The sequence below is a fragment of the Pteropus vampyrus genome, unplaced genomic scaffold (genome assembly GCF_000151845.1).
Source record: "Pteropus vampyrus isolate Shadow unplaced genomic scaffold, Pvam_2.0 Scaffold165, whole genome shotgun sequence".
Lineage (NCBI taxonomy): Eukaryota > Metazoa > Chordata > Mammalia > Chiroptera > Pteropodidae > Pteropus > Pteropus vampyrus.
Window position 1 is genome coordinate 3,034,138 of NW_011888946.1, and position 14,244 is coordinate 3,048,381.

Below are 14,244 nucleotides of genomic sequence, written 5' to 3' on the forward strand. Positions count from 1 at the left end.
CCTGGTTTCTTTCCATTTTTTTTTTTTTTTTTTTATTCTCCTGGCTATTTTCAGACTGGCTTATCCTATGTCCAACTGCCTACTTCTGCTTCTTCAACTACTGAACACCTCCTGGCAGTTGTCCTGGCAGTTGCTTAGTGTATGGTCACCAAGTCTCCATTCTAGCTCCCCTCCCTTGGATCTGGATCATTCTGATGGTTTAAGAAGTATCTAACTCCGCCAGTGTCCACTGTTTTCCCTACTCGACTTCCTTGCTAGTTCTACTTTAGCTTCTACAATCCACACTCTACCATGATGCTCTAAAATGATCATCCTATTATGGCTGATTTTGGTTGGGGTGCGTTCCATAAAATATTATGCACAGCCGGTGGACAAGGTATAATATCACCTTGTGTAATGTATTAAGTCATTACCCACTTCTGTACTTTTGTGGCTAGAATTGATCACTCAAAATCCTAGAGGATGCTATATAGCTAACCTCATAACCTCCCCATACCCAGCTTCCTGAAAGAAACTATTTGTGATTCATTGCCTTGGAATCTTTATGTTATTTTTATTAAATGATATCAAATCATTGAAAACTCAACTCTTTCTCATTCCTTATTTTACTTCCTTTGGACACATTTTCTCACTCTTCAAGTTATCACTAGCCCTCTGAGTTTTAAATCCTGACTAGTTTAAATAGTCTCATAGTACTTAGTGTAGCGCCAAATATTCATTAAGACTTAATGGAGTTTAAAATATTTCAATAAAGTATTTATTGTAGGTATTTGGAATATAACAGTAAATATAGGGCAGAGAACGTTCTTGCTCTAATAAACTTTCTAAGTGGAGGAAGATACAACAGCAGTGCTGACTACTACTGCAGAGAACTAGAATAGAATGATCCAAGAGTGAGAAGATGACTAGGTTAGATTGAGTGATAAATGTAGGCACCCTGGAATCTGAATGACATTGAGGAGCCAATTCAGAGAAAACAGTTGCTCATTCTGCAGCAGGAAACAGTAAATGCAAAGACCCTAAGATATAAAGTCAGATGACATGTTTATAGAAACAGCAAAAAGGCCAGTATGGCTGAAGCTTAGTGGGCTAGGAAAAGAGTGATATTACAGGAAGATGGAAAGGCAGGCAGGGGCCAGCTCACACAGGATTTTAATCCAAGTGCAAGGAAAGCCATTGGAGGGGGTTTTGAGCAGCAAACAAGTCCTATAATTTGTGTACGAAAAAGGCTACTCTGGTTGCTATGCAAACAACAGAGTGTAACAGGTCAATAGAAGTAGGGAAATCTTTTAGAAGACCTGCAGTAGTCTAGCTGAAAGAGGTGGTAGTAGATAGGTACAGAAAGATTCAGGAAGTTAGGAAGTAAAACTGACAGGACTTGATGATATATCAGATATAATAGGTGAGAAAAAAAAAGAAATCAAGGGTAACTGCTTTGTTTTTGACTTGAGAAACTAGGTGGAGAATTATATACTTTAGTGAGAAGGGGAAGACTACGGAAGATGATGGGTTCGAAGAAGGGAAAAATCAAGATAAGAATTTTAGAGTTGGAAGAAATCTTATGGATCATTTACTTCAACCACTTTACTCTAGAGAAGTAAAAAGTGACTCAAACTGGTTAAAGCAACTTGCTCAAAATGTCAAAGTACCAATACATTCTGAAAGAGCCACTGCCTCAGTTTACCAAGGGTTCTTAATCTTTTTGCGCCATGGACCCCTTTAGTAATCTGATGAAACTTGGACTCAAAATAATGTTTTAGTTAAAAAAAGGTTTTGAGTGTGGAGGTTCCTCAAAAAATTAAGACTAGAACTACCATATGATCCAGCAATCCCACCTCTGGATATTTACCTGAAAATTCTGAAAACATTTATTTGTAAAGATTATGTACCCCTATGGTCACTGCAGCATTATTTTCAGTAGCAAAGAGATGGAAACAACCTAAGAGTACACTGACAGATGACTGAATAAAGAAGACATGGTACATATGTACAATTTTTTACTCATCCATTAAAAAAGGTGAAAAATTGCCATTTGTGGCAACATGGATGAATCTTGAAAGTATTGTGCTAAGTGAAGTCAGACAGAAAAGGACAAAAACCATATGATTTCACTCATGTGGAATATAAAACAAAAAGTCACAAACAAAACAAACAAAAACAAACTCATAGATACAGAAAACAAAATGACGGTTACGGGGGAGGGAAGTAGGTAATATGATTTTTTACACATTACATACCTTAGATAAACCTTCACATACGCAGCTGGAGCAACAAAATTTTCAAACATCTAAAAATATCTTTAAACGGAATGAAAAATATAGTTTATATACATATAATGGACTATTACATAGCTATAGCAATCAATGAACTACAGATACAAGTGACAATAGGATAAAGGTCAAAAACATAGCATAAAGTAAAGAAGGTAAGGTGGTATGAAGAAAGAAAACAATGTCTAGGAAGAGGTTTGAAAGAAGAATCAAGAACTTCTTCAAATAATTTTTAGCAAGAGATATATGTTCCTTCTTTGAACCAGGAATAAAAGAATATTTTTTAAAGAAGGGTGATCAATTATATAAAAGAATTTCAAAGTGTGGAGAACAGAAATTCAAAGATTTATAGGGACAGACAACTATTCTGGTCAAGTCCTGCCTGAGTTGGAGCCAGATGAGACTGGAGCTCGAGTAGAGCAGAAGTTCACCAACTTTAGTCTGAAATAATGGCTCTTAATTATTTAACCATATAGTTAATTATATTATCTAATTATGGTGAGCTTGCTAAAAAAAGATTCCTGGGCCCTACTCAGAGATTCTGATTTTGATGGTATGGAGTAGGAACTGAAAATCTATTCTCTTGAGAAGTATTACAAAGGTGATTTGAATACAGGTTGCAAAATCAATTTTGAGATATATGGTATGGAGTCACTTTTTAAGAATGTAACAGAAAGAATGAAAACAAAACTTTTAAACCTATACCTGATGGGCCCTCACACACAGACTGAACCAAAGGCCTGGGATCAATTCTTAGAAGTGGGACTTAAAACTAAAAGCCTGGCATCTATAAAAATATAAAAAGATGTACAATTTCTGTTCTGAAAACTTCAACTGGGATTTGAGAGTACCACACATCTTCACTAACACTAAACAATAACATTATTTAATACCTGCTAATTTGGCAGTAAGAAAAAGTTTTTTTTTATTTAGATTTCCTTAATAACCACTGAAACTGAAAATATTTTCTTAGTGTGACATGAAAAAATTTATTGACTTGTGAATGTCCATGGCCCTTCCTCCTCCACTTATTAGTTTTCTCTTCCTAATAAAGAATAAGTTGGTGAATGTAATAAAAGAAACAAGTAATATTGGTGGGGGATTGAGGGGGACAGCCTTGTTAACTGGGATTTGAGGAAAAAGTTTTAATTTGACTTGTGAGAAGTTCCAGGGCATAAAGAGAAAAGAAGAAGAGAAAAGACTCTGAAAAAATTATTAATCTAGTTATGAATTAAATTCCCTTTAATGCTCTTTGAGGACAACAGAATTCCTTTTAATAACTTTTGGTGTTGAACTATGCTTCTTGAACAAGACCCACTTCTGAACTTGGACCATGCATTATCTCTATATTAGTTAGGAATACAGTACATCCTGGCCATTTGTACAGCTTTTGTAAATTGCCTTTGTGTATTTTTTTCTACTGAGATTTATTTTTTTCATCAATAAACTTCATTTTTTAGAGCAGTTTTAGGTTCACAGAAAAACTGAGTGGAAAGATCAGAGAATTCCCATATACCTTCTGTCCCCACAAACATAAGACCTTCCCCACTATTAACATCCCCCACCAGCGGTACATTTGTTACAATTGACAAACCTACATTGACATATGATTATCCAAAGATTAGAGGTCACTCTTGGTGTTGTACATTCTCTATGTTTGAACGAATGTACAATGACGTGTTTATACCACCATAGCAACTTACAGAATAGTTTCACTGTCCTAAATATCCTGTGTTCTGCCTATTCATCCCCTCCTTCACCCCTAAACCATGACATCCACAAATCCTTCTACTGTCTACATAGTTTTGCCTCTGGATTCATACAGTACATAGCCTTTCCAGATTGGCTTCTTTCACTTAGTAATACGCATTCGAATTTCCTCCATGTCTTTTTATGGCCTAATAGCTCATTTCTTTCTCACCCTGGGTATACTACAGTTTTTTCATCCATTTACCTACTAAAGGACATCTTGTTTGTTTCCAAGTTTGTGAAACCACAAATAAAGCTGCAGGAACCATCTGTGTGCAGGTTTTTGTGTAGATATGTTTTCAACACCTTTGGGTAAATACCAAGGACTGTGACTAGTGGATCTACTGGATTGTATGGCAAGAGTAAATTTAGCTTTGTAAGAAACTGCCGAACTTACTTTTAAAGTGGCTGTACCATTCTGCATTCCCATGAGCAATGAATAAAAAAGCTCCTGTTGTTCCACATGCTTGCTAGAATTTAGTGGTTAATGTTTTGGATTCTGGCCATTCATATAAGCGTGTAGTATCTTGTTTTAATTTGCAATTCCCTAATGATATGTGATGTTGAACATCTTTTCATAGGTTTACTTGCTATCTGTATATCTTCTTTGGTGAGGTGTCTGTTCATGACTTTTGCCCATTTTTCAATCAGGTTTTTATTTCTTATTGTTGAGTTCTTTGTATATTTTAGACAACAATCCTTTATCATATGTTTTTTGTAAATATTTTCTCCCAGTCTGTGGCATATCTTTTCGTTCTCTTGACAGTATCTTTCACAGAGCAGAAGCTTTTAATTTTAATAAAGTCCAGCTTATCAATTATTTATTTCATGAATAATGCCTTTGGTGTTGTACCTAAAAGTCATCACCATACCCAAGGTCACCTAGGTTGTCTCCTATGTTACCTTCTGGAAGTTTTAGAGTGCTGCATTTTACATTTAGGTCTATGATACATTTTTAGTTAATTTTGTGAAGGATATAAGTTCCATGTCTAGATTCATTTAATTGCATGTGGACGTCCAGCTGTTACCAGCACAATTTGTTGACAAGACTATCTTTGCTCAAATGTGTTATCTTCGCTCCTTTGTGTTAAAAGTCAGTTGACTGTACTTCCTGGATCTATTTCTGGGTTCTCTATTCCACTGAGCTACTTGTCTGTTCTTTCATCAATACCACACTGTCTTGACTTACATAGCTTTATATTAAGTCTTGGAGTCATGTAGTATCAGTTCTCTTCTTCAATATTAAGTTGGCTATTTTGGGTCTTTTACCTCAGTGTATAAACTTTAGAATCAGTGTCAATATCCACAAAATTACTTGCTCGGATTTTGCTTAGTCTTACATTGAATTGGGAAGAACTGGCCTCTTTACAACAGTGAATCTTCCTAATTGTGAACATGAAATAAGTCTCCATTTTTTAGCTCATTGATTTCATTCATCAGAATTTTGTTTTCCTCATATATATCTCTGTTAGGTTTATACCTAACTCATTTTTGGGGGACACTAAAGTAAGTGGTATTGTGCTCTCAATTTCAAATTCTACTTGTTCATTGATTATATATAGGGAAGCACTTAATTTTTGTATATTAACTTTGTCCTGCAATGTGCTATAATCACTTATAATCCAGGAATCTGTAGAGATGTGCCCTCATATCTGATATTAGTAATTTGTATCTTCTCTCTTTTCTTAGCCAGGCTAGAGACACTGATTTTATCGATCTTTTCAAAGACCCATCTTTTGAGTTTATTGATTTTCACTACTGATTTCCTATTTTCAATTTAATTGATTTCTGCTCTATTATTTTCTTCTTCTTACTTCGGATTTAATTTGTTCTTTTTCTAGTTTCCTCAGATGGAATCTTAAATGACTGATTTTTAGATCTTTTTTATTTTCAAATATATTAATTGAATAGTATAAACTTCTAAGCAGTGCTTTCACTGCATCCCACAAATGTTGATAAGTTGTACTTTCATTTTCATTTAGTTCAAAATATTTTTCAATTTCTCTTGAGATTTCTTTTTTGACCTATGTGTTTTTTAGAAGAATGCTCTTTAACCTCCAAGTATTTGAGGATTTCCCAACTCTCTTCCTGTTATTTCTAGTTTAAGCCCACTGTGATCTGACAGCAGATATTAAGTGACTATCGATCTTTTAAATTTGTTAAGGTGTGTTTTATGACCCAGAATGAGGTCTACCTTTGTGAATGGTCCATATGAGTTTGATAAGGATGTGTAATCTGTGATCTACAGATGTCAATTATATCTAGTTGACTGATAGTGCTGTTGAGTTCAACTACGTCCTCACTGACTTTCTGCCTGCTGGATCTGTCTAAATTTTGAGAGGAGTGTTAAAGTCTCTAACAAAAGTGGATTTACCTACTTCTACTTGCAGTTCTATCGGTTTTTGCCTCACATACTTAGACAATCTGTTAGGTGCATACACATTAAGATCGTTATGTCTGCTCAGAATATCGATCCTTTCATCACATGTAATGCCCTTCTTTATCCTTAATAACTTTCCTTGCTCTCAGGTCTGCTGTATGAAATTAACATAGCTATTCCTGTTTTCTTTTGATTAGTGGTAGCATGGTATATCTTCCTCTATCCTTTTATGGTTAATCTATATGTGTTTTTAAAGTGAGTTTCTTATAGACAATATACAGTGGAGTCTTGTTTTTTTATCCTCCCTGGTAATCTATCTTTTAATTTATATATTTTAGACCATTGAGGTGATTATTGATATAGCTGGATTAATACCTACCATATATGTTACTGTTTTCTATTTGTTGCTCTTGTTTTTTTGTTCCTATTTTTGCCTTACACATTTTTTTCTGCCTTTTGTGGTTTTGAGCATTTTGTGATTCCATTTTCTTTTATAACAAACATATCGATTATACCTTTATTTTAAATCATATTTTAATGGTTGCCCTAGAGTTTGTAATACACATTTACAAGGAATCTATACTTCTAAATAACACTATGCTGCTTCACAGGTAGTGCAAGCACTTTATGAAAACAAAATATTCCTAATTCCTCCCTCCAATCCTTTGTATCATTGTTTTCATTCATTTCAGTTATACATAAGCATACACATACACACATACAATCAAATATACTGCTATCATTCTGAACAAACTATAACCTCTTAGATCAATTAAGAATAACAGAAGTTTTTATTTTACCTTTTTATATCTTCTCCAGTGCTCTTCCTTTATGTAGATCAGTTTCTAATGTGTATCATTTCTCTTCTCTCTGAAGTACTTAACACTGCAAAGCAGGTCTACTAGCAATAAATTCTCTCAATTTTTGTCTGAGAAAGTCACTATTTCTCCTTCACTTCTGAAGAATAACTTCACAGGGTACAGACTTCTAGGTTGGTGGAGTTTTCTCTCCATACTTTTAACCCTAATCTCCTCCTGCGTGCACAGTTGAGAAAAAGTCTAATGTAATCCTCACCCTTGCTCCTCTACAGGTAAGGTGTTTTTTTTCCCCTTGGTTTCTTACAAGATTTTTTTCCGTTCAATGATTTTCTGAAGTTTGAATACATTATGTCTAGGTTTTTATGACATTTATCCTGAGTGGTGTTCTCTAAGCTTCCTGGATCTATGGTTTGGTGTCTGATATTAATTTGGGAAAATTCTCAGTCATTGCTGACTCAAACTGCTTCTCCTTTCTTCTCCTTCTGGTATTCACATTACAGACACACTATGTCTTCTGTAGCTGTCCTAGTTTTTGGATATTGTTATTTTTTTCTACTTTTTTCTTCTTTGCTTTTGTTTTTGGAATATTCCATTGTCATATTCTTAAGCTCAGAGATTCTTTCCTCAGCCATTTCCAGTCCAGTAATGGGTCTATCAAAAGTATTCTTCATTTCTGTTACAGTATTTCTGATCTTCAATTTTAATTTTCTTAGAATTTACGCCTCTGCTTACATTATCCATTTATTTTTGTATATTGCCTACTTCTTCCATTACAATCTTAAACCTATTAATAAAGTGTTTAATTCCTGGTTTGACAATTCCAACATTCATTCTATACCTAACTCTGGTTCTGATGACTGCTGAGTCTCTTCAAGCTTCATTTTTTACCTTTTAGTGTGCCTTGTAATTTTTTGTTAAAAGGAACTGTGGCAAACAGGTCTTTAGTAATGTAGTGGTATGGGAGGAGAGGCATTCAATACTCTTATAATTAGGCCTCAGTCTTTCAGTGAGCCTATACCTCTGGACTATGAACTTCACCAATGCTTCTCTGTTCCCACCTCCCCACTCCCCTTATGTGGAACAGGATAACTAGAGGGGGGCTAGAATTATGTATTTCCCTTCCCCTACACGTATGGAAAGAGTAGCTCAGATTGGGTTTTTACCTTCCCTAAGGTGAGAGCTAGCTAGTGTTGGGTATTTCCCTTCCCTGACTTATGTTAAGCTCTGATCCAAGTTTCTCCTATCTATGGCCATGCCACCCTGATCAGCCCGATCCCATCTGATCTTAGAAGCTAAGCAGGGTTGGGCCTGTTTAGTACTTGGATGGGAGACCACCTAGGAAGACCAGGTGCTTGCTATAGGCGTAAAAATTAAAAAATAAGAAAAAAAAAAAGTTTCTCCTGAGGGCCCACCTTGTTAAGAAAAGAAGAATGCTTTTCAAAATAGTTCCTTTTCCCCTCCCCCAATAGAAGCCTGAGGGGATTTTTCTCTGATATCAACTGTGGAGACCTGGTGGAGCTCCTGGACATAAAATTCACAAAAGTGTGGGAACCCCGCTACTGGATTCTCTTGCAGTTTTTAACATACAGAGTTGTCTACACTGAGCCTCCAGATTCATCAATTACAGTTTAGGTTTTCTTACCCTGGCACTAGTTCCTGCAGAGGTTTCTGTTCTCGTAAATTGTGATTCTCTGTATGTCTGTCTGTCTATTTAGGGGGCAGCAGTTTTCTATGTGACCTTACTTTACTGAAGGATCTAAGAAGAGCTGTTGATTAATTAGTTTGTTCAGCTTTTTACATGTTGTTAGGACAAAGTGCCAACTTCTATGCTCCTTATGGAAATAGGTTTCTGAGTTTTGAGATATATTTTTAAATAATGGCTTTTATGAATACTTTGTATATTAAGACTATTAATCTTTTGCCTGATTTTACAAATATTTTTTCCCAGTTTGTCATTTGTCCTGAAATCTTTTTTATATTGTTTTTGGATTTATAGGAATTTTAAATTCTTATGTAATCAAGTCTATGAAATTTGCCCTTTTAGTTCTGATTTTATGGCATACTTTGAAAGGCCTTTCCACTATCGAAATTATATTATGTTCATCTATGTTTTCTTTTGATACTTTTACAGTACTTTTAGTTTCCACATTTACATTTCTTATCCACCAAGAATTATTTTTTCTTCAGTTTTTATTAGAACAGCTGGCTGTCACAAAATCATTTACTATGTAAATCCACCATGTTCCAAAGAATGTAAAATTTCACCTTTATCTGAGACTAAATACCTATATATTGAATCTGTTTCTAGACATTACTTGGTAAAACAAACAAACAACAATAAAAAATAAACCTGGTAACAGATAACCTCTGAAGGAAACTGGACAGTGAAGATAGGCAATAGAAGACAATAAACTATTGCTTTTCTACCCTTCTGAATTTCATTACATGTGCTTTGAATTACCACCCAAGTACATCAATAAACTTTTTTTAAATTCTGCTTACTAGACATGATGGAACTATTTCAGCTTTCTGCAAATTATACCCTAACCTCTATGCACCTGCACAATATCTGAAATCATAGACCTATCTTGATTTTAAAAATGGGAACTATGATTTAATCTATTCTATTTTAAATGAGTAGTACAAGTACTTCAAATATGTCTTGAACTAGATGATTCTCATGGCTAAATGCAAAACCATTTTTTTTACCCTGAAGGGTAAAAGTTCTTCTGTTTAGATCTTAACTATTTTAAGTAAACCTACTACCCTCAAATGTATAAGAACCTCAGATATGGTGGATTCCTTACTATATGTGTGTGCTCTGTAGATCCAGCCATAACAGATGTATTTTGCTTTCTTCATTGACTGTTAGCTAGTATCTTTTTCTATTAATAGCTATAGTCAAATAATTCAGAATCTACACTTTCTATGCTATTTCGATCTGATTATATATTTTCAATATTTTTTTATATAATTTTATTTCAATGTCAGATGCCAAATTTGACCGCTGTTGTAACCATAATACCATAAAGCTGACTGACCAAAACATAAGAAATATTCTTCTGACAAGCAGATGGAAAATGAATAGGTTTCATCTTTTAAGTTGTTCTTTAAGATCCTCTCTCTAACACTATTTTCCGAATAACCATTAAAGGTGGATTCATTTAGTAATTTTAGTCTTTCCCCCAAATAAAAATATTTTCAAGCACTTAAAAATACGCCTCCAATAAAATGGGATGGTGACCTAGTATTTAGTCTCATTAGCGTACTCATTAATAATTACATAGATTAGATACTATCTCTGTGCCCTGTAATTCTGTTCTCACTACCTGTTCTCCTAGGTACTCTCCCACTCTCTTTTTTTCCTAATAAGTGAACTCCTCTAACATGTAGTAGATGCACATTCCCCATACTCCCTAGGAACATCTAAGTGAAGATGTAGAAGAGAAAATGATTCAATAGAATCTAATTATCCTTAGGTTTTAAAACCCCTTAAATTTGATCATCACAACAGTATTATCCTCATTTAACAGGAAACAGAGTGACTTGCCAAACATCACATTACTTTTAGTTGAAATAAGTTCCCTGACAGAATGTCCTTTGCCCTAAGTATGCTGCCTTCCACCATGATTAAAGTTGATACCCAATGAAAAGTGTCTTTGCAGAACACAATGAAGGAAGCACTCCATAGCACAACAAATGAATACTAATGGTAGATGTAAAAATAATATTAATGTTTAGTATTTAAAGAAATAATTATCTATCTTCTATACAAGAAATGATCTCATATGTCAAATGACCACACCTTAAAAGCTTCTAGGCAGCAGACAATATATTTCCTTTTCTCTCATTTTCTCTAAAGCCTTGCCTTACACCATGAAGCACTTATCTAACGGCCAACAACTAGATCTCAACTCTCCAAGGCACAGCCCAATATACAAAGATTAGAAACACCCACTACTAAAATCTGGGGAGTTCCCATGAGAGGTTCCTCCTCAGCTGAAGTTACTTTTAGTTTAGGCCAACAATACTCAACCATATCAGATGTACCCTTCCATAAAAAAAATATTTTCCAACTTCAGCTTTGTTCACTCTGAAATGAAATTAATAACAATCTTCCTACAGACAACATCAGATGAATCCATATACCTAAATATAAATGGAAAAGGGAAATGAAAACAATTTATAAGACATGTATTTCAATATGTTAATCTTGAAACAAAATTGAACTGTACTGTAATTGGTAGCTAAACACAACAGCTACAAATGCAGTTGTTTGTGATACAATTTTCCAAAATTGTCAACAACTCTTGGTCAAGTTGTGAAGAAAACAAATCTTCCGTTTAGACAACAGTTGCATGCGGAAAATTTAGTCTGTTAAAACCATGAATTTATATGTAAAATGGAGGTTCTAGGTTCAGATAATGATAAATATTACATAAATGTCAGGCAGGGTATTCCTAAACCATGCAGGACATGGTGACATTCTTTGTTCAGGATAGCCCACACACTGTAAAAAAAAGTATAACATCCCTGGCCCCCATCCATCAAACACTAATGGTTAGCCTCAATCATTTCAACAATTAAAAAAAAAAAAAAAAGCCTCCTAACTTTCCTGTAAGAGGGCACACCCACCTGGACCTACTGCCTTAGACCCAATTCAACTATCAGAGTTTAATGTAAAGAACTCTTAGGAAGCATGGATTAGAGTTCCAGTTCCGTCACCTACAAGCTATGTGAGCATTGTAAATAAACCTCAGTTTTCAATGTATCAAAAGAGACTAAACACTACTTAGGCTTTCTGGGTTGTACAGGTTGACTCAAGTATATGAGTGTAGCACAGGGTAGGTGGTTTCTAACACATGGCATATTGAGATGTGAAGGAGGGGGCTGTTCCAGATTGGGAGCAGCAAAAAGTAGGATGAATGTGGAGGAGGCTGAAGATATAAAATAAGCATATAAAATGAAATTTAACACACAGCAGCATAGGGACATTTCAGAAAGCAGCCAGCAGTCCTATATACCTCAGCAACTCCTAAAGGCACGAATATATTAAAATGCAGCAAAATAATTAATACAGAATGACAATCCTCAAGAAAGCAAGATAGACTTACATCTTTAAGAGACTTCTACTGCACATGGCTGAAGTTTTGTAAAGTTTTGATACTTAAGAGAGTGACTAATATTATTCAAACTTTTATTGGGCAATTATCCTATTCTAGAAACTGGGAAAACACAAAGATAACTAATATACCATACTTGTCCGCAAACATTTTACCACCCAGTAGATTAGACATCAGTAAAACATAACCATAATATAAAGCAGAATGACACAGGCATTAATTAGTAATTCAAGTAATAAATTAGGGAATCTTAAAGAGAATTATGAATAGTTCCGAGGAAAATCAAGGACATCTTCATGGCATAAGATACTGAAAAACAAAGATTTTGACAGAGAATGGGGTGTAAATCATTGAAGAAAAATGAAGTACAGGCATAGGCAATAAGCATGAAAATACAGCTTGGTTCAGAGAAGAGAGGTAGGGAAAGAGCATATTAGGGGTTGGGAAGGCAGTGAAAATAAAGGCTGTAAAAACATTTCAGGACCTGTTGATGGGGAGATCTGATGCCATTCCAATGAGTTTGAGTTTTATTGCGCAGGAGTTTTCCAGAAAACTGGTGCTTATGTGGCACACTCGATTCCCAAATAATGCTGAATAATGGCCAAAAATAAGATTGTGAACAAATGCAAATTTTCACTAAGATTACTGAAATTAAAATATACCTTCTTGAGTAAATAAATAAGAACCTAACTCAAGAGGAGAAAATAGCTTCTGAGCTCATTTCTTAAATAATCAAAATATTACTAAATTTATTGAACCTGGGAACTTAAAAGAACTCAGGATAATCTTGTGTCCTTGATTTTCTTTCAAGCAAGTCTGAGAACTTCCTGAACATGTTATTTAGCTGTGTCTCATGTCACCCCTAGAAAGCAAGAGGTAGGCAAGAGTATTATTAGCCTCTTTTTACTATGGGGAAAGTGAAGAACAAAAAGAATAAATTACAGTATGGTCACAAAATACGCTATTATATTTTCTTGGACTTCAATTAAAGGCTTGAAGCCCACATATTATTCTTCGTACCATCTTAATACTAGAATTATCTTTTACTATCGTCTAAACAACAAAAAAAAACTAAACTTTAAAATAATTTTCTCAAGTTGGTACTGCCACCAAAAAAGTTTTTAAATTCTATCTCTTGAAATAACTGCAAGACCTGCAAAGTGTAAGCAGTAATCCAACCTCCCCCAAAGCAGACAGCTGTAAATAGCAGGGCAGGCAGAAATCCTAGGCCTAGCTTTCACTTTGAATATCTGGCAGGCCCAATGTGTGTTTGTAAAACAGGCTTTGCAGATGCTGTGATGGAAAAGTGCTCTAAGAGACCCAGAAGAGCGGAATCAATACTACACCCACGGCTGCGAACATGAAATTCAATACTTTCCTCCTCTGCCCCTCCCTGCATTGCACCACACACCACCACGAAAATCCTGGTACACACTTAGGCCTGTGCAAGGATCCTCCTGACGTTTCCCTTAAAAATGCGGTTCTTTGAGGTTGCCCAGGGCGCTGGGCCTCAGTGAACAGTGAGGACACCGGATGTGGCTTAAACACATCTCAAAATCTTGCCTCTTCAGAATTTAGGGCCTGGTCCAAACAGTTCAATCGGACAGAGTTCCTGCTACTATTTTGTTTTTCGCACACACGCACTGACAACCCCTACCTTCAAGTCCCCTTCCTCAGCCTCCCGCCACCACCACCCCTCCAAGCCAGGTGGATATCCCAGAGACTTCAAGAGAAAGGAAAGAAAGATTAGAGCGCAGGGGTCCGGGCCCCGAGGCCGTGTGGGGCGGACCGGGGTCTCGCCCGCCCAGACCCCTGAGTCCAGCCGCCCAGACCGGGTCTCCGCCGACGCGCCGCCGCCGCCTATCAGCGGAGCGCAGGGGCGGGGCTGGCTGGCTTCGCGGCGG

At 35.8% G+C, this 14,244-nt stretch overlaps 1 pseudogene; it reads left to right on the top strand.

Annotated features, from left to right (window-relative positions):
• Positions 1–8,459: 8,459 nt before the first annotated feature.
• Positions 8,460–8,577, top strand: LOC111745797 (annotated as a pseudogene).
• Positions 8,578–14,244: the final 5,667 nt, after the last annotated feature.